The sequence below is a fragment of the Microcaecilia unicolor genome, chromosome 8 (assembly GCF_901765095.1).
Source record: "Microcaecilia unicolor chromosome 8, aMicUni1.1, whole genome shotgun sequence".
Classification (NCBI taxonomy): domain Eukaryota; kingdom Metazoa; phylum Chordata; class Amphibia; order Gymnophiona; family Siphonopidae; genus Microcaecilia; species Microcaecilia unicolor.
The window spans coordinates 139,475,992-139,500,601 of record NC_044038.1 but is presented as its reverse complement, the minus strand read 5'-3'; positions in this window follow the sequence as shown (position 1 = coordinate 139,500,601).

The window sequence follows — 24,610 nt, the reverse complement described above, 5'->3', positions numbered from 1 at the left end:
ATAACCATGCCCCAGTCCCGCCTCCGACACATCTCCGACACGCCCCGTCAACTTTATTCGTTTCCACGACTGAGTACAGTCGGAAACGCCCAAAATCGGCTTTCGATTATACCGATTTGGGCACCTTTGCGAGAAAAATGCCCATCTCCCGAATTGGGTCGAAATATAGGCGTTTTTCTCTTTCGATTATAAGCTAGTCAGTATACTATATGATTGATAATGTAAAAACTCAGGGATCGATATTTAGCCAGTGGTGCTCAGTGTTTTGCTGACTGCTGCTGGCAATATACCAAGAAATTCTATGCTGAGCCACGGCTGGATTCTGGCACTGAATTTCTGGGTTTCCAGGTCGGCGAGACCATAGCCAGTTAAGTGCCGATATTAAGCACTTAGGGCCCTTTTTACCAAGCTGCTGTAAAAGGAGCCCTGTGGTAGCATCAAGCATCAGCATGTAGTTTTGCTACTCGCTGAGGCCCCCTTTTACCACAGCAGGTAAAAGGCTTAAAAAAAAAAAAACAATTGGCTGTGCGGTAAGTGAACCACTTGCTGCATGGCCATTTCCAGGGGAGCTCTTACCACCACACGTGTGGCGGGGTGCATAACTTTTTGAACATGCTATTGCATGAGCACTCATACGTGCATGACCGATGCGATGACATCACAGGTACTGGGAAGGAAGCAAAAAATATGGCTGCCATCAGAATGCCAAACTTTAATGAGCATGATACACTCCTACAGGCCAGGCTCATTTTTCCAAAAATGAGTAAACTGTTTCCTGAGGCTGGCCAAAGGAGGAATAACCTGAAAGTCCAAAGGACTGGGAAAAGGTGCACTGATGCTTCGCCAGGCAGAAGGAGGTACATAAAGAGGTAAGTGCTATCAGAAAGGTAGAGCAGAGAGGAAGTTCCTTGATGGGAGATGGAAGGGAAACCTTGCATTAAACCTGTTGGCACCCAGTACTATGTGTTGTAGCATGTATTTATTTATATTGTTACATTTGTACCCCACACTTTCCCATTCATGGCAGGCTCAATGTGGCTTACATGGGGCAATGGAGAGTTAAGTGACTTGCCCAGAGTCACAAGGAGCTGCCTGTGCCTGAAGTGGGAATTGAACTCAGTTCCTCAGGACCAAAGTCCACCACCCTAACCACTAGGCCACTCCTCCACTAGGTTCTCAATTCTATTACAGCCACTCACGAGAACACTGAATTGAGTTTTGGAAAGGGAGAGGGAAAGAGGTTAGAACCTGTGTACAGGGTGCTTGCGATCCAGTCACATCCTACAAATGGTGCATCCCAGCCTAGTAGCCCTACCGGAAGTACACATGATCTCATTCCACATATGTGCCCACAATGTGAGTGCAAGGATGTAGGAAACATTGCTTAGATTATACTGTAAGTCTGGCAGCTGACTGTCTCTTAAGGCACCACGAGGCAACATAATGGGCATCCATACCTCTAAATGCAGGACACATAGGAAACACAGTACAAGGCCTGTGGCACACTGCAATCACAGAGAGGTGGGACAAGGTGGGGGAGGGGAGTAAAATAGGGCCCAAAGGTGAAGGACAAATATGCAATGAATGCTCACAAGTAGCCCTGGGTATGGGTGGAGGAAGACCGAATGACCACTAGCGGTAACGGAGGGTAGGTGAACCAGAGGGACATGATCAATGAGAATATAAACCAGAATGTCCAGCATATGCACAGGGCTAACCATACCATTTGGTCCAACTAGGCAGCCAGTCTGTATTGATGTTTGGTCGGGGCAGCAGGGTCCTTCAAATGCCAAGGAAACCCACAGGTTCTCCTTCCCAAGTAGCCTCTAAAATAGCATCCACTCATACTTTAATCAACGTTTCACTAACACATTTGTGTGGTTAGTGTGAGTCAAATCTTAGGGGAGCTGCAAACCTCTGGCATGATCAGTGAGGGGATTATTCAGTAGAAGGTGTATACAAAGTGAGCCAAGAAGGCCAGCTGAGTGGAATCCAAATGTGGAAATAGTCACTCAACTTCTATCCACCCCATTCCCCTTCTTAACTACACAGATAGATGACCTCAAGAAGAAGGCATGCTATCTGAAGCAGCACAAGCCTCTATATCTGGAGAGGGTTCAACAGGAGCTGAGGAGAGAGGCAGGTCAATATCAATCCACTGTAAAATGGTTGCACACTGACAGCATCCATAGACAACTGGCAATGGCTGTGTCAATAGAAAGACCAGCCCACCAAGAGTGGCTGCATCCGGGGAGGGGGGAGGGGTACGCCAACATGGCCCTGGCATGCACCCAACCCTGCCACTGCTCCCCTTCTCACAGTTATCCCCAGCCCCACTGTGACTCCCCTACCTCTTGTGAATCCCACCAAAAGATGATTTCTGACAGGGAGTGTATTCTACAGGAAGTCCACCAAAGGGGCATCTCAGTGGGGGCCGTTAGTTACAGGGGCCATGAAGCATCAATGCTTCTTTGAAATTATGCACTTCCTGGGATCATATAAGGGGCAGCAGGGAGGCAAGTTGAGTATACAACATGTATGTGATGTGTGATTGCAGAAGGCACTGCAAACACTCATGTTTGGACCTCTTTTCCATTGCCAGTCCTAGGTAGAAAATAGCTTTAGTCTTACAGCTGGTTTAGTTTGCAATTAGAGATTACATTGAAGCATCACCGTGGGGGGGGGGGGGGGGGGGGGGGGAGTCTGTTGAATATGCCAGAAGGTCGGATAATTGAGTCTATACTATAAAATATTCTAGCAATACTGTAACAAACTGAAACAGCTTTAAGTACCTCAAAAAAGCTTGCCTGAATCCTGAACATGCTCATAGTGGGACTGGGATATCGAGTGGAAGAGTGTTCTGCTTGGGGCAAAATACTGAAACAGCAGTAAATACACTACAACTTTTAATCATGGATGTTGAGGCACTGGGAAAAAATGGTAGAAACTAGAATAAGATACATTAAACAGACTATATATATATATATATATATATATATATATATATTTTTTTTTTTTTTTTTTTTTTTTTTTTCTTGGCATTCTTGGTTTAAACATTTGTGAATGATCCAGCTTTTGCTGTTAGAAATCTGACTGTACTATTTTGAGAAAGTTGGAAACAATATAAAATGGTTGGCCCTAGCATTAAAAAAAATTACAATAAGCATTTGGAGTTTAATGTTTAAAACTGCTTATACTGCCTAGCTAAAGTCAAAGTTTCCTGATATTATGATGACTCAAAAAATTAAGGGCTTTTTTTTTTTTACTGGACCTTGATGGCGATTCCTGGAGCAGTAACTGTGCACAGCCCATTTACCATGTGGGAATGGATGGCACAATTTAGTAAAAAAGACCCTAAATGAATAGAAGAAACTTGGAACTCTATTGATAAGCCTCTCCTTTTCCCCTAGGTGTGTTGCAAAGTTCTATAAAACTGCATTGAAATCTTGTCTAGATCTGAAGTGCAGTAATCTTGTGTTTGCCCCAGGATTGGTAGCATGGAATGCTGCTACAAATTGGGTTTCTGCCAGGTGCTTGTGACCTGGATTGGCCACTTTTGGAAGCAGGATACTGGGCTAGATGGACCATTGGTCTGACCCAGTTTGGCTATTCTTCTGTTCTTAAATAGAAATTATTGCTGAAATTAAATACTTTGTGCATGCTGAATTTAGAATGTATCTCCAATTTTAAAATACAATGCACTCCAATTAAGTGCATATCAGATAAGCATACATTCTGCTTATTTGAATGGAAAGCTACAGTCCCCAATTATTGTAATGTCAGCTTACTCCAGTTAAGCACACCAGCCATAAGTTTATGCTCCATCTAAGTGTGATACTTCAGTCAGTAGTTTAGGTACACTCTCTGAGGGAAATGTGGGAGAACCAGTACCCTCACTCATTCACTCCCAGCCTGTTGCTGTGCAAATGGCTCATGACCCAGGCAGCTATGCACCACAATGCTGTGAGTCAATGAGAGAGAGAGAGAGAGGGGCAGGGCTGCCCCTACAACCTCATTGGCTCCCAGCTTCATGATGGACAAGTGCTGCACTACGTGGCAGTTGTACATCATGAAGCTGAGAGTCGATGAGGTTGGAGTGGCAGTCCTACCTCTTTCCCCTCTCTCCCTCATTGGCTCATAGCATTGTGATGCACAACTGCCTGGGTCATTCAGCTGAGGGATGAATGAGAGAAGATGCTGGTTCCCCACCTTTTCCTTCCTTGTCCGTGCGATTGAGTGACTGCAGCGGCAGTGGCACACAGATCAAAAGAGGGATCAAAGGTGGTGCACAGATGGAAAGAAGATAAATTGGGCAGTGGTACACAAATGGAAAGGAGACCAGGTGGGCTCAAATGTTGAACAACCATGCATCTCATTTGTGATAGTTCAATTTTCTTTCCTCATCGCCTGTTAGGCATAGGAAAGCAGACTAACAGTGCACATCTTATTTGGAAGAGTTCAATTTGCTTTCCTTATCACCTGCAAGGCATAACAAAACTATGTAAGCCACATTGAGCCTGCAAATAGGTGGGATAATGTGGGATACAAATGCAATAAATAAATAAATAAAATAGGAAATGGCTATGTCATCAAGCATGTGTAAGGCTCTTTCACTTGCTGATAGGATAGATGCTATCAAAAGACTGGACGATAAGGAAAGTCAAGTTTTCATTGCAAAAGAGTATGGGGTGCATCCAACCAAATCTCACATATCTACAAGCAGAAGTACAAGCTTCTCAAGGTTTGGCAGAACAACACCAATTCTGAAAGAAAATACACAAGCGCTGTAAAAGCAGAAAATGTGGAAGAAGGTCTTCTTCATTGAGTATCACAAGCAAAAAGCAGGCAGCTTCTTATCAGTGGTCCTCTGCTGTTGGAGAAAGCCAATCATTTAGCACAAAACCTTGTATTGGTCAGTTGTAGTGCAACTGTTGGGTGGTTGGAGCAATGAAAAATGAGACACAACATCTAGTTCAAGAAACAGCATGACGAGAAGCAAGATGCAGACAAGTTATGTGCAGAGAGACAGGTAACAAATGTTCTACCATGTATCATGAAAAATTATAAACCATGTGACATTTTTAATGCAGATGAAACAGGTCTTTATTGGAGAGAAGTTCCAGATGGGACACTGACATTCAAGCGGGTCAAAATGGCTGGAACAAAAGTGTTAATGAAAAGACTGACAATGCTACTATCATGTAACATGGATGGAAGTGAAAAGTTAGAGCCACTGACAAATCGGGAAACGTAAACAGCTATGCTTCTTCAAGAGGCAAACAAAAATGCATGGATGACCTGAGAAATTAAGCTACAATGGTTAACAAAAATTGGATGACACAGTGTGAAGGCAGAAGTGTGAAATTCTGATGCTGTGTGGCAGCTGTGCAACATAGAGATGATGTTAGTCTATCAAATGTCAAGCATGAGTTCCTGCCACCCAACACAACTTCTCTTATTCAGACAATATTTCAGGGTATCATAGCCAACTTCAAGAAGCATTACAGGGACTGGTGCTGTCCCATCTCATAAGCTCAATAGATAATGATGCAAACTTTGGCATGTGAGCTGCTGAGATAGCTTGCAAGCTTAGCCTACTGGACTCTGATTATGAGCCAAAAGGGTTGGAAGTTGGAAGCAAGCATGATATAAGATCTACTGTGACATTTGCTGCTGAATATTGTGAGGCCTTAACTAGAGAGTATTAGGTGTCAGTGCTATGAACATTATGGCCTGCTTGACTTTGTCTATAACACAAATAGACAAAACAATGTACAGAAAACTATTACAGATTTTTTTTCTTTCATTTAACATACACTAGTTGTGCATGACAAGTTTTATTTATGCTTCTTTTTTTTTTCCTAGAGAGAGTTGTCAATATATTACAAAGATTAGCATGAAAGGAAAATTGTTGACTGTCCAATAACAGTAACGAATAAGTTGCATTACACTAGCTCTGTGTAGTTACTGAAATAATGCTTTGAATATGGTAACTTCAGTTACGTGCATGTTCTGGTTATGTGCAAGTGATACTTCACAGAGACTGCTACTGGCAGTCCATGAAGATTTTGTTTTTGTTCTCATTCAGGGTTATGTTTGATACCCCGTTTATGTACAAATTTTGATAAGGAAATTTATATCTACAATTCTTATCTACATTGGCAATATAACTGACATCAAGGCTCCTGAAGCAGGCGCTCAGGCGCCGAAACACGGCTGCTGTGTCAAGTCGAGTTTGACGTTAATGTGATAAAGGCCTTAAATCCATCTACACGTCTCCTTTGTTGTTTGAGAAGAGCCATATTCCCCTACTCCCTTTTTTTTTGGGGGGGGGGGGGGGGGGCTTTTGTGTGCATGTGAGACCATGCACTTAAACTGGAGTGCTATGTAAAAATAAAAAGAGAAAAAACTATTTCTATATAGAGAGGGTATTGAAAGCTAATGACTTGGCAAAGGAATTATTTTTAATGGTTAGGGAGCTTTCTGTTGTGAAGTTTCTTAAAAGCTTCTAACCTCAGTTTTGGTTGTGTATTTGGGAAGGCTCATGAGCAAGGTAGCCTTACCACTGAATGACTGTCTGGTCGATATTCAGTCGGTGGCAGTCAGCATTTTTTAGCTATGCTAGTGCCAGAACTGAATATTGCTGGAACCACCTATCTGATAGCTCCTCCCCAACTCTGCCCCCAGTTCTGCTCCTGACCACTTTTTCTTAGGCTGGTCAGAGACGATATTCAGCTATACTACCCAGTTAAGTGCCACTGAATTTCAGCAGTTGGGCAGCCCTGAGCAATTTATGTGAGCAGAAGAAGCCTCTCATGCCCATTTAAATCTCTTTGAATATCTGGCCCTGTGTTTTTATGCATTGTCCCTTTTTGCTCTGCTTATGCAAATGAGACCCTACAATGAGTCTCTGAACATGACCCTACATCTCACTGCATTCCTCATGGGCCACCCCAGCTCATGAGCCACAAATCGTTTCTGTGAGACCTATTCCAGGTCCTCTGTTTTATCTTCAAACCATACAGCCTTGGCCTGTTCTTTGCATACCTTATCCTCTATGTCTGACACTTGCTTTTCCACCTTAGTTATCTGTTTCCTCCAAATATTGTCTTCATTAATGTTGTAGCTTTCATATGTTTAGATTGGGGTGGATGAGGGACAGGCCCCAGTGCTATGGAAAAATGTCTGTCCAGTATGCACCATATGATGTGACTCACAAGTATTTTTTCAAAACAATTTAAAGTTTAATGTAAATTTTTAGCGATCATACTTGATCTCTACACAGCTGTCAGGCCTCTCAAGGGAAAACTGGCTTCGTGAGCCCTTGGACCAAGGCTGTAGGGCGGCAGTGGCAGGCAAAACCCACCAACCAGCACTGGGCAAACACACCAACAAGACAGGGACTATAGATATGCAAAGCATGAACACACCAGACTAGAACACTCGGACTGGAACAACTTGACCGCCGTTCCCTAGGGGTTGAGCCCCTAGGTGTGGGCAGTCAGCAGAACTTACAGGATACAGGAACTCACACAGGGAATAGGACTCCAAAGCAAGCTTGACTAACAGGGACCAGGAATCAGGACTCAGAACTGAGGGTACTTCCTCAGGTAACAGGGTACAACAACAAGCTTACACAAACAGGGACGGAGGGAAAAGCCAGAGGGGAACTAGAGACACAGAATAAGAGACAAGGCAGAACACAAAACTAGGCTACAACCTCAACCTAATACCTGAGCAATAACAGAAGGCTGAACACAAGGCAGCCACAAAACACACAGAGAAACACTAGAGAGAAACAGGCTCACCACAGAGTACTGCAACCGGAGAGAACTATCCGAGGTGCAGTAGGGTGAGAGCTAATTACACACACACTGGCAGCAGCCAGCACAAGGAGACAGAGCAAGAACTACAAGTAAGAGAAATATAACAAACACCACTGACCAGACACAGACACACTGAAACAGAAGGCAGAAATGCCCCAAACAGACACACTGAAACAGAAGGCAGAAATGCCCCAAACACACTGAAACAATAGGCAGAAATGCCCTAAACAGACACACTGAAACAGAAGGCAGAAATGCCCCAAACAAACACACTGAAACAGAAGGCAGAAATGCCCCAAACAGACACACTGAAACAGAAGGCAGATATACCCCAAACAGATACACTGAAACAGAAGGCAGAATTGCCCACAGACAAAACCAAGCAGAAGTGCAACAGCACACCGTCTGATCTATAGTGATGCAAAGGCCAACTTTAGGAAGTTCCCAGGTGGTAATAAAGGCACTACAGGTGAGGTCACCAGCAGGGTGGGGCTTAGCAACAGAACAGCAGAGCACGGCTTGGCTGGAACAGGATCCTGGAATGGACTAGACTGGACTGGAACGGATTTCAGGATTTGCACACAGGTTTCAGGATTTACACACAGACTTGGCTTGACTGGAGGAACCCCAAAGCAAGTCCGACAGGGAATATAGTCACAATCGTGACAACAGCTGAGTATCTAGCTGTATGAACATACATGAATTATATATTTACAGATTCTAAGACCCAGGTTTTTTCGCATATCTAAAATCAGATCTGTTTGGGGGTCTGAAAGACGGAATTAAGAATTACCGTACTGGTATAACACAGTCCCATATAAGCTTTCACATATTTTATATTTTATTAACAAACTGTTATATTGACAGGAGCTGACCAACTTTTGCTGAATCACATTTGAAATCCTACAGTTTGAGACTACGAATATGTGGCAGAAAGATGCAGAAATATTTCACATTGTTTTGGGTGCCACAGGCTTGATTAAAAACAACTTCCAAGTGCACCTGGATGCCTCTACTACCCAAGCTGCAAATGACTAAAATATAAATCAACATATGCAACCAGCTTCTCCTATATAAGCACACAACTATGGAATGGATTACCAAACGGCCTGAAATCAATACATGACATAATCTTTCGTAAATCACTAAAGATCAATTTATTCAAGAAGGCATATCATAACGATCCAACCTAAACACCCGAATCATGCAACATAACGAAACTTGCTACCAAACCAGGACACTTAAATTCTCCTCTTAACCACTTAATTCACTCCATAACTCATGTACTTTGAATCAATTACCACTCTGTATTTCTCATACTCGAAGTGGCGTCCGCCACCAAAGTACTATGTAAGCCACATTAAGCCTGCAAATAGGTGGGAAAATGTGGGATACAAATGCAACAAATAATAATAATATATGTGTTGCATCTTATGAACTCCATAAAGAAGCCCTCTTTGGCAAAATATAAGTACTACGTTATGGCAAGCGTTAGCAGTAAATTTTGCAGACTGAGGTCATGCTGTAGATGCCCTGGGGTAGGAATGGCGTTCATTCCTGTCATGGTATGCGTAAAACTAACCCATTTGCAGAAATTGCTTCCAAGCCAAACCATTTATAAAAATGTGAAATATGTAAATGCAGAAGGAAAGGACTCAAAATAAGTGCCAATTATCATTGTGCTAATTCCTAAAATATGCATTCAGATTGGTACCCTCTGCTATTCAAGAGCCTAGTTGCTGAATTTTGACAACTCCTTGTATGATTCTTGTGGAAACTGCAAGTAGGCTAGAGCTTGTTATCAAATCAACAGATTCTAAAAATAATGAACTGCAATGCAGCAGTGAAAGCAATGATTGCTTCCTGATATGACAGCATTAGTAAGTATTTAATTTTAAGCTAAAATTCATGGTGATGCTCATGTTTATAAAATTAACCCCAGACTACAGCACAACATGTGATATAAGTAGAGTTCCCTGGCAGATGCATGGCCACTCAGTATGTGGCATAGCATACATGTTGGTACCCTAGGGCTTCCCACATATGTGTAACCTCCTTCTGGCAGCTAAAAGTAGTTATGCCTCTATTCAGTCAATACTGGTACAGTTGTTTGTGACAATAGGAGAGGACGGAGAGGGAGTAAGGAATGCAGAAAGTCCCTGGTGCCAGCTCTGCTATGAAGACTGCATCAATGTTAATAAGATCCACCTAGGAAGGAGGATGGGGGAAAGACAGAAGGGATCAGAAGAGAGAAGACAAGAAATAAAGGATAACTAGAAAAGAAAGGAGGAAAGAAGCAGCAAGACAAGAAAGGATTGTGATGAAGGAAATGGAGAATCAAGATAGGAGGCAGAATAGGAAGACTGGTAGTAAGGAAGGACATGAAAATGATCAGGAGGGCCGGGGTCTTCAGAGGATTGTGGAGTAGCTGAGGGATGTTCAAAGATGGATGTGAGGTAGGGCATTAAAGGAGAATAGGAGAAAGCAACGATTAGAAAAGGTAAAGATTACCTATACAGAAAATATAAGGACAAAGCATGTGTATATAGGATGGGAAAAGATATGGAGTCCTGAGGACATTTGTAATACTCCTAATGTTCCTTCCCCACCCTCTATCCTATCTAACATTGTAGTTCCTCCCATCCTATTCTTGCTATCTCTGTCTTGTCCATTTTAGATTGTTTTTTGTCGTTCTCATCCTATTATTAGATTATAAGCTGCACTGAAGACACAAGACACTCTCAAAGAGTGGAGTAGTAAACCTTATTAAACTTGGAAACTTGGAAATGGAAAAAAGTGAGGAAGGTAAAAAAAAAAAAAAAAGAGAGAAATAATATCAGAAAAAAAAATCAATCCAGACAGAAAAGAACAAGTCAAGACATTGAGAATATTTTTACATCACCTATAAAAGATCATTCAAACAACTATATGAAAAGTTAGTTAATCAGTAAACACTGACAAAAATAGGCTTTTTCCTATGATTGAATAAAATGGAGCTGGATACTGAGATTTATTGGTCACTGCTTGGGCATAAGGGGTTATATACAACAAGAAAATTACGTGTGATTGACCCCTCCTTCACCTTTCATGTGCTCAAAATGTGAAAACATGAAAAGGTACCAGGTTCCAAATTATGGCGTCCTTTTACTAAGGAACGCTAACGATTAATGCACACTAAATGCTAAGAAGGCCATAGGTATAAAAGGGGCTCCTTAGCATTTAGTGCACACTAAATTAATTAGCATACCTTAGTAAAAGGACCCCTATTTAATTTGAAAATGGACAGAATGCTATTTTTTCAAAAATAGGTGAATAAGAGCCCAATTTTACATAGGTCATCTAGGTAGAAAAATTAGACCTGATATTCAAAGGGGTTTAACTGGATGGGAGAGGCTCCTGCCCAGTTAAACCACTCTGAGGTGGCCAGCTGCTGATATTAATGGCAGTACAGGGTAATGCTGCTAAATATCTCTGCTGACTGGCCATTTCCTAACAGGTGGCAGAGCTTGGGCAGAGCCACAACTTAGCCAGATAGTGATATTTGATCTGCTAACTGGCTACATAAGAACATAAAGGAGCCCTTTTATCAAGCTGTGGTGGGGTACCACAGCAATGGTGCAAGACAAATCAACTCTACTGCTGGGCTTGCTCAGAAGGCTGTCGGTAGTTCCAGCTTCCGCCATGCGCCATTTCTGGTGCTAGGAAAATATTTTTCTTCTAGTGCTGGGGGCTTGCCCGGCGGTAATCAGGCAGCGCCATGTGCTGCCCAGTTCCTGCCAGGTTAGTGCAGGAGCCCTTACCGCCTCCTAAATAGGAGACGGTAAGGGCTCTGGGAGTAAATGGCCATGGCCATTTACTTTCACTTTGAAAAAAACCCTTTTTACTCACTGTGGTAAAAGGGGGCCTCGGCACATGTCAAACTCACACACTGACACCACCATGGGTCCCCTTATACCACACCTTGGTAAAAGGACCCCAAATTTAGGCTAACAATGTTGTCCTAACTTTATGCGCTGAGTTAACTTGGCACTGGTCTGAATATCAGCCAATACCTGGTTAACAACTGGGTCAGCACACATACCTAGTTATTCAATGCCAGGAGCCACACATGTCCTGGAATTGAATATCCAAGCTTAGTTCAGCCTATGGCTGTGAGTAGCTTATAAGCCTCTAACCGCCACAGGCTGAATATTACCCTCGGGATGTCTCAGTTTGAAAATTCACAATTGATGTGAATTTTGTGCTGCGTATTCCAGGGGCATATCTGCGTGGGGCCACGAGGGCCTGGGCCCCTGCAGATTTCGCCCTGGACCCCCCTACCGCCGTCAACCCTCCCCCGCCATCGCCGTGGGCTACCTTTGCTGGCGGGGGACCCCCAACCCCCGCCAGCCGAGATCCGCTTCCTCCTGCCGATGCCTTTAAAAATATTCCTTCAGCTGGCGGGGGACCCCAACCCCGCCAGCCGAGCCGAGGTCTTTTAAGTTCTTTTTCGATCGTCCTCCATGCTGTTCAAAGCTGCTGAATCCAGTTTCAGAGTCTGACGTCGCTGCACGTTGTACGTGCAACGACGTCAGGCTCACAGACTCTGTGTGAATCCCCAGTACACAGTAGTATTGCCTTCACCTTTAGAGAATGCCACTGACCCGTCCATGTCCGTCCCATAGCCATGTCCCCTTTTGAGTTGCATACTATAAGATTTGCACCCAGATGTTTATAGAATAGTGCCTAGCAAGATGCATGTGCAAATCCAAATTGTTGCCAGTTAGCACCAGTCCTGGTGAAGAAGATCTTTTTAAAGTTAAAAATGTTACATAGGTTGAAGGATCTGCTTTCTAGTGTGAATTTCACAACAGTATTACAGGCATTGGTGACTCTTTTATTTGGTTATTGTAACTCATTATGTTGAGTCTGCCTCTATATTTGTTGAGACCTTTACAGATGACCCAAAATGTTGCAGCTAGAGTTATCTCTGGGGTGTCCAGATGTGAACACATTTCTCTGGTATTGCAAAAACTACATTGGTTACTGGTCAAATGGAGATTACAGTGTAAGATATTGAGTTTGATTTATAGACCTGTAAATAGGGATGTTTTATTTTTTTTTTGTTATATTTGTACCCTGCACTTTCCCACTCATGAAAGGCTCAATGGGGCTTACGTGGGGCAATGGAGGGTTAAGTGGCTTGTCCACAGTCACAAGGAACTGCCTGTGTCTGAAGTGGGAATCAAACTCCGTTCCTCAGGACCAAAGTCCACCACCCTAACCACTAGGCCACTCTTCCTGTATCTACTGCTTTAAGAGTTTACTGTCCACCGCGTCCATTAAGATCTGCTGATAAAATGTTAAATGTTCCTTTCTACAAACAGATTAGTCTGGATGATATTAGATCAAAAATTGCTTATGTAGAAGGTGCACACTTGTGGAATGGCCTTCCAGCTGAATTGCAAAAGATCAAGAGCTATCTTCAGTTCAGTCCTCAAGGCTTATTTGTTTTCTCGGGCTTTCTGTTGATGAAATGTTTATTTTGTAGTATTGGAATATATTGTACTATCTGTGTAGTCTTGAGTTGAGAATGTTATAATGTTTTCCTTTGTAATCCACCTAGGACTTAGGATAGTGCGGTCTATAAATTTTATTGGGTTGTAACCCTACAATAAAGATTTATTTGCACCACCGACTGATCTGCTTCGCTTGTTTCCACATATAAACTTTATCATAAATAAATTGTTAGCATCCAGTTATTGGTGCTAATTGGCTCATTAGCCATTCTTGTTGTGCGCACATCTCAGACTAGCACACAATTTTGTGCACATAAATTCACGCACCGTTTATAGAATTGCCCTCTTAATGTGAGTAATTGCAAAGTGATGCATGTAGGAGGAGGAACCAAACTATAGATACACAATTCAAAGTTCCACATTAGGAGTCACCACCCAGGAAAAGGATTTAGATGTTATCATTGGTGATACATTGAATGTTAAGAATTATTAGGAAATGAATGGAGAAGAAAACTGAGAATGTTATAAAGCCTTGGTATCACACCGTGATCTGACAGCACTTTCCTATGAGAAAAGGCAAAAGAGACTAGGGTTCTTCAGCTTGGAGAAGAAACGGCTCGGGTGAGGTATGATAGAGGTCTATGAAATACTGAGTGGATTGGAACAGGTAGATGTGAATCAATTGCTTACTCTTTCCAAAAACAGAAGGCACAGTTCCTAATCATTAGGCTCTTGCACTTGCACACAACACTACTATTGTTCTCATGTACTTTACAGGCTGCTGATGTAAGGAATACAAAACAAACTTGCCAGTGCTAAACTTATGCCTAGTTAAATTCTAGTGTCAATACATTGATTACTTACTTGCCTAGCATAGCTGCAACTGCTGATTTTTCAGCACAAAGAGGTTGATTACTTTGTCAATGTCAATTCGAATGTCTTTTTGGATGTATGCCATCACCAATCCTTGCATATTTTCATCTGTCTATTTGGAATGCAGATAGGTCTTGAGAATTTTAATTGCTGAAAATGTTCACTCTGGTGTAGCGGTCAAAACTGGTAGACTTGCAAATATTTGAAGCAAAACATGAATATGGGGGTAAAAGGCCTTATCACATGCTTTCAGCACGTTTTTAGACACAGAGTGGACATTCCACAGGGATATTATTTTTTAAGAGTGAAAGGAGAAGAATAGGAATAAGATCGGAGGGGTTGTGGTTTGATCTGCAAAGATGCACCTATGAGTCACCCCAGAGGATGCCAGAATGAATATAAAGATGGATTTCAAACTTTCCCAGCACAGGGTAGAAGGATCAGAGGATCAAGGGAGTCACCCCAGAGAACGATAGAAGGAATATGCAGACGGGATACAAACCTCTCCAGCACCTGGCTTGTGGCTGGATGGGCCACAAGGTATCAGGAGCAGAAAGCCGAGTGGGTAGCAGTATTCCTGGGAGTCACCCTGGAGGACACTAGGAGGTATAAGCAGATAGGCTGCAAACCTCCCTAGCACCAGTGGATTAAAACCTGAGAGCAAACAAAACAGTTAATGTGTCACATAAGAACATACGAATAACCATACTGAGTCAGACCAAAGGTCCATCTAGCCCAGTATCTTCCTTCCAATCCAGGTGACAAGTACCTGTCAGAAACCCAATTAGTAGCAACATTTAATGCTACCAATCCCTGGGCAAGCAGTGGTTTCCTCCATGCTCATCTCATTAACAGACTATGGACTTTTCCTCCAGGAACTTGTCTAAAACTTTTTAAAACCCAGATAATCTTCTTCCTCTTCCACCTCCATCCTGTATATGACTTTCCTTTATCCGTGACTCTGCCTTCTGTTATCTTGGTCCCAAATTGTGGAATAACTTGCCACTATTCATCAAAAACTATCCATCCCTCCCTAAATTCAAACAAGACCTTAAAACCCATCATTTTTCTATTTCCTTCTCTGGCTGTACTTAGAATTTTTTCTGTCACTCAGTTAGTCCTCTACCTCCCCCTTTTTTAACCTTTTAAATGCTATTTTGTAATCCGTTTTCATGCCTATGCCCTGGGCCTTAGCAATATATCAAGTCTGAGTAAATAAATAAATACACTAACCGCTATTACCACATCCTCCGGCATCGAGTTCCAGAGCTTAACTATTCTTTGAGTGAAAAAATATTTCCTCAAATTTGTTTTAAAAGTATTTCCACGCAATTTCATTGTGTCCCCTGGTCTTTGTACTTTTTGAAAGAATAAAAAATCAATTCACTTTTACCCAATAATATATCCCTTCAGTCATCTCTTTTCCAGGCTGAAGAGGCCTAGCATAGTAACATAATAGGTGACGGCAGAAAAAGACCTGTACTATCCATCCAGTCTGCCCAACAAGATAAACATATATGCGCTACTTTATATATATACCTGACCTTGATTTGTAGCTGCCATTTTCAAGGCACAGACTGTAGAATTCTGCCCAGTACTAGACCTGCCTCCCAACCACTGGTGCTGCCACCCAATCTCCGCTAAGCTTCTGAGGATCCATTCCTTCTGAACAGGATTCCCTTATGTTTATCCCACGCATTTTTGAATTCCGTTACCGTTTTCATCTCCATCACCTCCCGCGGGAGGGCATTCCAAGTATCCACCACTCTCTCCGTGAAAAAATACTTCCTGACATTTTTCTTGAGTCTGCCCCCCTTCAACCTCATTTCGTGCCCTCTAGTTCTACCGTCTTCCCATTTACGGAAAATGTTCATTTGCAGATTAATACTTTTCAAATATTTGAATGTCTGTATCATATCACCCCTGTTTCTCCTTTCTTCCAGGGTATACATGTTCAGGTGAGAAAATCTCTCCTCATACATTTTTTAACGCAAATCCCATACCATTTTTGTAGCTTTTCTTTGCACCGCTTCAATTTTTTTTACATCCTTAGCAAGATACGGCATCCAAAACTGAACACAATACTCCAGGTGGGGCCTCACCAATGACTTGTACAGGGGCATCAACACCTCCTTTCTTCTGCTGGTCACACCTCTGTCTATATAGCCACTGCCTTGTCACACTGTTTCGTCGCCTTCAGATCCTCAGATACTATCACTCCAAGATCCCTCTCCCCATCTGTACATATCAGACTCTCACCACCTAACACATACGTCTCTCGTGGATTTCTACTCCCTAAGTGCATCACTTTGCATTTCTTCGCATTGAATTTTAATTGCCAAATATTAAACCATTCTTCTAGCTTCTGCAGATCTTTTTTCATGTTTTCCACTCCCTCCGGGGTGCCCACTCTGTTACAAATCTTGGTGTCATCCGCAAAAAAGCAAACTTTATCTTCTAATCCTTCGGCAATATCACTCACAAATATATTGAACAGAATCAGCCCCAGCACCGATCCTTGAGGCACTCCACTACTCACCTTTCCCTCCTCCGAGCGAATTCCATTAACCACCACCCTCTGAAGTCTGTCCGTCAACCAGTTCCTAATCCAGTTCACCTCATCGGGTCCTATCTTCAGCCTGTCAACTTTATTCAAGAGCCTCCTGTGGGGAACCGTGTCAAAAGCTTTGCTGAAATCTAAGTAGATTACATCTATAGCACGTTCCTGATTCAATTCTCCGGTCACCCAGTCAAATAATTCAATGAGATTCGTTTGGCATGATTTACCTTTGGTAAAACCATGTTGTCTCAGATCTTGCAACTTATTGGCTTCCAGGAAATTCACTATCCTTTCCTTCAGCATCGCTTCCATTACTTTTCCAATAACTGAAGTGAGGCTTACCGGCCTGTAGTTTCCAGCTTCTTCCCTATCATCACATTTGTGAAGAGGGACCACAGCTGCTGTTCTCCAGTCTCCCGTCTCCAAAGATTTATTAAACAAATCTTTAAGAGGACCCACCAGAGCTTCTCTGAGCTCCCTCAATATCCTGGGGTGGATCCCATCCAGTCCCATGGCTTTGTCCACCTTTAGATTTTCAAGTTGTTCATATACACTCTCTTCCATGAACGGTGGTATATCCATTCCATTCTCATATTTATTTTTGCCTATCAATCGTGGTCCTTCTCCAGGATTTTCTTCAGTGAAACCAGAACAAAAGTATTTGTTTAGTAAATTTGCTTTTCCTTCATCATTATCCACATAGCAGTTCGCAGCATCTTTCAGTCTCACAGTTCCATTTTTAATCTTCCTCCTTTCACTAATATACCTGAAGAAATTTTTTTTGCCCCTCTTTACATTTCTAGCCTTTTTTTATATTTCTGCTTGCGCTTTCACCAGATGTATCTGTCTCTTGGCTTCTTTCAGTTTCATCCGGTATTCCTCTCCGTATTCCTCTTCTTGAGTTTTTCTGTATTTCATGAACGCCAACTCTTTAGCCTTTATTTTCTCAGCCACTTGCTTGGAGAACCATATCGGTTTCCTTTTTCGCTTGCTTTTATTTACTCTTCTTATATAAGGTTTTGTGGCCATATTTATAGCTTCTTTCAGCCTGGACCACTGTCCTTCCACTTCTCGTATGTTCCCCCAGCCCATCAGCTCCTTCCTCAGGTATTCCCCCATTTTACTAAAGTCAGCATGCTTGAAATCCAGGACTTTGAGTTTTGAGTGGCTGCCCCCAACTTCAGTTGTTATATCAAACCAAACTGTTTGATGGTCACTGCTGCCCAGGTGGGCACCTACTCGGACATTTGACACACTATCCCCATTTTTGAGCACCAGATCCAACATCACTTCCTCTCTCGTGGGTTCCATCACCATTTGTCTGAGTAGAGCACTTTGAAAAGCATCCATGATCTTTCTACTTCTTTCCGATTCCACAGATGGAACTTTCCAATCCACATCTGGCAGATTGAAATCTCCCAGAAACAGCACCTCTCTTTTCTTTCCTAATTTATGGATTTCTGTGACTAGATCTTTATCTAGTTCTTCCGATTGTGTCGGAGGTCTGTAGACAACACCCATGTTTACAGAGGTTCCATCACCTCTTTTTAAGTTGATCCATATCGCTTCTTTCTTTCCCCAGGCCCCTGTCATTTCAGTCGCTGCAATATTATTTCTCATTTACAGAGCTACTCCTCCACCTTTACAACCATCTCTATCCTTCCTAAATAGATTATAGCCTGGTATGTTTGCATCCCATTCATGGGAATCATTGAGCCATATCTCCGTGATTGCAACAATGTCTAAGTCTGCCTCTAACATCCACTATATCTCTTTTGAGATATGGCAACCATAATTGAATGCAATACTCAAGGTGAGGTTTCACCATAGAGCAGCACAGAGGCATTACAATATTTTTGGTGCCTCAGTTCAGGAAAGGTGAGCTCCTTGGGCCGCAGCCAGGTTGGCGCTATCCAGTCAACCTAAAGTTTTACCAGGCCCTGACTGGTGGCAGACAAGTCACCAGGCAAGGCACAGGACAAGGCACAGCAGGAAACCAGAGTCTAGACTATCAGAAACAGAAGACAAGGCTAGAGCTGGAAGGCAGGAAGGAGGGCAGGAGTGGGACTAGATACAAGGCAAGAACAAACTGAGGCAAGGCTGGAGCCAACAGGAACAAGACAGGGCTGGAGACAATGCAGGAACAGAATGAGGCAAGGCTTGAGATAACACACATGATAGACACCACTAGGAGACCTGTGTTGCAAAGGCAATGCATGAGAGTCCCATGGTTCCCTATAACAGCCCTCATTAATGATGTCACAATCTCTGGTACCCCAGAATGAGGCTTGGAACATACTGAAAGAGGCAGTAGGAGCACCATAATGAGGATAGAATGATGGAACATCAGTGTGAGGCTTGTATATTCTCTGGAATGAGGCTTGGAGCATAGTCAAACAGGGAAACTGGCAGCAAAGGCATCAGTTAAGGAGGGATGCAGTGCTGGGGAGGTGGTCTGGAGAAGCCATGGAGCCCAACCACTGGAAGGAAAGTTGAGTTGGGGTGCAGAGTCATGGCCTCAGCCGTGACAGTACCTCCTCCCCAAAGACCCTTTTCGCTTCAGTCTAATTTTGGCTCTATGATGAAATACTGATTGGAACCTTCTGATTAGCCTCGGAGCCTGAATATGGACCACAGGACTGGATCTTGAAGGCAAGGCTGGAGAAAAACAGTGGCCAGCGTACTTCCATGAGCTGTCCTTGGGACCCTAGGCCCCCCTGGAATCAGGGATGTCCTGGACTCTGTATCTAGGGCTCAGTTGATTGGGCCCAGTGCATGAAGTAGGAGATTAGGAAGTTCCTTTTGTAGATTTCTAGCCATGTAGTCAGCCATGGCCTGGGTCTTGGATGCTAAGAGCGACCAGGTTTTACCCTGAAGCAGCCTCCCTCTCAGTAGGGGATCTATGGCGTCCTTGTTCTCCTGACAAGGAGGACATACCTTAGCTTGCTGCTCAAGGCATACCTTGGCCCAAACTCCACTGGTCTGGGGTAAATCATCAAGAATACTAGTAGAGGTTAAGGTAACATTAGGTGAAAGGTATCACTCCAGGAGGTAATCTTGGCTTTCTCCAAGTCTAAAGTCAGGTTGTGTTTCTGTAGCAGTGGTAGTCTCAAGATGACAGGCTTCATGGATGTCTGGAGGACATAAAGAGTGATGTCCTCCCAATGGTCACTCAGGGATAATGGAACTGTCTGGGTTTTAAGATTTTCTTGAATTTTCCCATAAACTGAGCACACCAGAATGGTCTTAGGCAAATCCCAGATAGGAATTCTGAAATGCTGAACAACAGCTTCATCTATGAAGTTCCCATCTGTTCCAGAGTCCAAGAAAACCTCAGTACTTTTCTTCCCTTGCACTGTCGGGACTAGGAATTAGGTACAAGAAGTCCCAGAGTGGACCCAGCGCCATGTCCCAGGACAGAACAAGGCTTGAAGATCTGGACTTGTTAATGCATTTAAGTGCATAGCATCCTTTCTCACCAAAGTAGAGGCATCAATTCAATGCCCGCCACCTCTGCTTTTTCTGTGCAGAGATAGGGGAGCGGTCCACCTGCATGGGTTACTTGAGGTCAAGGGGTGGGCCCCCATGGCTGAGGATGCATGGGTTTTGCTGATACCTAGGTGCCCATCGGGCTGTCTTCCCGGATGATAGTTGCTCCCAGGCTTGCTGTTGGAACTGGATATTGACCAGATTACAGAGACCAATAAGATCATCCAGTGCAGTAGAAAGATCCCATCCTGACTGCATATCCTTGATTTGCTTTGCCAACCCCTTCCAAAAGGTTGCAACAAGACTCTCGTTCCAACTCACTTCTGAAGCTAAAGTGCAGAACTGTACAGCATAGTTCCCAAAGGTCCATGTCCCCTGCTTCAGTCTAAGAAGCTCAGAAGCTGCTGACATAACCTTCCCAGGCTCCTCAAAGACCCTTCTGAATTGTACCAGAAAACTATGGAGGTTGTTGAGAACTGGGTCATTTCATTCATAGAGTGGAGAAGCCCATACAAGAACTTGGCCAGACAGCAAGGAGATAAATAATGTAGACCACCTGGGCCCTATCAGAGGAGAAGCGTCTAACTTGGAGTTCAAAAATTGTCAAACATTGGTTGATGAACCCTCTACAGTCTTTGAGGCTCCTGTCATACCTCAGTGGAGCCACAAGTTGAATACCAGGAGTTATGGAAGCAGCGGCTAGGGCTGGGTCAGTACCTGGAAGAGCCAGACCCAGACATACCACCAATGGCTTGTAGTGGTCCATGTGAGCAGATAAGTCGTGGTCTGAGTTAATGAGCTGCTGGACCCAGGAAGTCAATTGTTGGAGCAACTGCAAGGTGGGTGGAAGTGACTCATTAAAGCTCATGGCCTTTCCAATCTGTCATAGTTCAGGAAAGGTGAGTCCCTTGGGCCACAGCCAAGTTGGCACTACCTGGTCAACCCAAAAGTTAGCCATGCCCCATGGACTCTGGAGCTCATAGTAACAGAAACTCAATTAAACTGATATGTAGTACAAGTAAAACAAATTGGAGAAAGTATTTTTTCACCGAGTGCACAATTAACTGTTGTGATTGATAAGTATCTGAGTGACAGTACATTAAATACTGTAATTAATTAAAATAAAATAAAATAAGGTGTGGAATATTATGCTACAGGATGGAGCTTATTTTTGAAGCATATGGACATCCCAAAATGCCCAAATGGACGTCCACGTGCTTGCAATGTCCAAATCCCAATTTTGCAAAGGCTTTTCAATTATTTACAAATCAGAACTTCAACTTGTCCACATAGGGACTGTCAAAAAACTCTCCTGGTTTAAAATATATACAAATAAGAACAATTAACCATACATAACACATTATATGACAAACCCTATGGATCATGATCTTTGCAAAATTCAGCCCGTCTCTAGTATTTTTCTATAGTATTTTTCTACCTCCCCAATTTCTTCCCTGAGAAAAGTTTAACAATGTCATATGACTGGGTGTGGTAAAGTAATTCCGGAGGAAACTTTAACCCTTCCTGTCAAAACTCAGCACTTTAAAATTCTTTCATCATTTGTTTTTCAGATTTTACAGATTACTCCTGTCCCCCAGGATTCAAAATCCTTTACAAGGTAAGGATTTACATATGTATTTTACTCTCTCCTTCCCTATGTTCTCCCTAATTAGTATCTGCCTGTTGTTTGGCTCATAGTCATGGTGCACTCTCAAATTTTAATGAGTGAATGAAGGAATAGCCTAATGGTTAGTGCAGCTGTCTGAGATCCTGGGGAACCCAGGTTCATTTTTGCAGCATCTTGTGACTCAAGGCAAGTCATTTGCCTCCATTGCACCAGGTACAAAATAAGTACCTGTATATAATATGTAAACCACTTTCCCCCCTTTTTACTAAGCCACGCTAGCAGCTGCCATATGCTAATGCCAATACAACCCATTCTCTTTGAAGAGGCTGTTTTGGCATTGCTAAATGGCTTAGTCAACAGGGGGATTTAATTGTAACCACAGAAAGGAAGTATATCAAATCCTATTCCTTAATGTTCAATCACTTATCTCTTCCCAGAACACTCTTGGATCATTAGGTGCCAGACAAAGATTTTTCAAAGCACATCACTCAGGTAAGTATACCTTTTCTTCTTTTCTTTTTATACCCTACTAACCTAGCTATACATAAACAAAGCAAGCCTGACTCCCTATTGAGTGCAAGCTTTTCAGTATGTCCTGCTTCTGCACATGTCTTTTATATTTCCATATATCACTGAAAATAAATAATTGTGGGTCTTTAATTATCCCACCCACAATATATATGCTTTCATTCAGATTTCAGTTATTTATATTTTTATCATTTATTTTTTCTCAACATATAGTTAGCACAGTCCACTAAATTATAGCATCTTCAAACAACATTTTCTCCACCCAGAGCTAACACATTCACTCAATATGGAATTCTCAAGTCTCATCCTGGTTCCACAACTTATCAGCATTATCATCTAAGTGAATACATAAATACAAGGACACTTTAAGAAGTAATCTTCCTATAATCAGTGAAAATCATTCAATATCATTATTCTTTCAACGTATTCCAGACTCTAATCCAGAACTCCATCAGCCCTTCATTATCACTGACAGTTCAGTTTTCTCCAGAACTCATTCCTCTTAGCAATCAGAGAAAACAAAAAAGTTCTCAAAAAGCTCCTTGAATAACATAGCATAACAGTCATACAGAAACTTAAATATTAAGACAGTAAATACCACGATGGCTCCGTGAAGCATTCAGCCACACTCACTTCATCTTCAACTCAATTAATTTTCTTATCCACTTAACATTTCAAGTTTATCATAATGTTCTATCCCATCTACCAGTCGAGTCATCTAGGCAGCTTTCAGCCTAAAAGAGGGGAAATGGGTAGTGTAACATAACAAGACAGGGTAATGTAGGGTAGAGGGTAGAACTATAATGTCAATAAGAAAGTAAGGGGGAAAACACGAAAGGTCAACATATGTGTGTCCAGAGGTTCACATCAAGGCATCACAGTTAGCAGATATATAAGTCATAGAGGAAGAGGGTGTATTTTAATATTAATGATAGGCATGTTTAAAAAGAAAACTCATAAGATCACTTTCAGGCTTATTTTCAAAAGAGAAGGGTGCCCATCTTTCAACACAAATCGGGAGATGGGCGTCCTTCTCCCAGGGTTGCCTAAATCGGCATAATCGAAAGCCAATTTTGGGCATCCTCAACTGCTTTCCATCGCAGGGATGACCAAAGTTCACGGGAGCATGTCGTAAGCATAGTGAAGGCAGGACTGGGGCGTGCCTAACACATGAGCGTCCTCGACCAATAATGGAAAAAAGAAGGGCGTCCTGACGAGCACTTGGCTGACATTACTTGGTCCCTTTTTGTTCATGACCAAGCCTCAAAAAGGTGCCCAAACTGACCAGATGACCACCAGAGGGAATCGGGGATAACCTCCCATTACTCCCCCAGTGGTCAATAACCCCCTCCCACCCTAAAAAAAACCTTTAAAAATATTTTTTGCCAGCCTCTATGCCAGCCTATGTGAGCCCTTCAAAACCCACCAGAAACCCACTGTACCCACATGTAGGTGTCCCCTTCACCCCTTAGGGCTATGGTAGTGGTGTACAGTTGTGGGGAGTGGGTTTTGGGGAGGTTTGGGGGCTCACCACCCAAGGTAAGGGAGCTATGCACCTGGGAGCAATTTATGAAGTCTACTGCAGTGCCTCCTAGGGTGCCCGGTTAGTGTCTTGGCATGTCAGGGGGACCAGTGCACTACGAATGTTGGCTCCTCCCACGACCAAATGGCTTGCATTTGGTCGTTTCTGAGATGGGCGTCCTCGGTTTCCATTATCGCCGAAAATTGGGGACAACCATCTCTAAGGTCGATCTAAATTTCACGATTTGGGCATCTGACCATATTATCAAAACGAAAGATGGACGCCCATCTTGTTTCGATAATACGGGTTTCCCCGTCCGTTCACTGGAACGTCCTGCGAGGACGTCCTCAGGAAAACTTGGACGCCCCTTTTGATTATGCCCCTCCTTGAGTACTCGAGTGTAGAGGTAATGTATTTCACAATTTGGAACCTTGAACTGACAAAAGAGAATGTGAACTATTTCTCTGTAATTAGACACAACCAAACAATTCTGTTGAGCTGATCTAAGTGCCCTAGTTGGATAACAGGGTGTTAGGAGGCGTGAGAGATTGGCTTTCTAAAGTTCATGCTTTAAATACCATGAGTAGTATCTTGTAGATAATATAGTGAGGCACAGGTAATCCTTGGTCATTTTTCAGGTGAGGTGTTATATGATCATATTTCCTTACACTGTTGATAATCCTGATT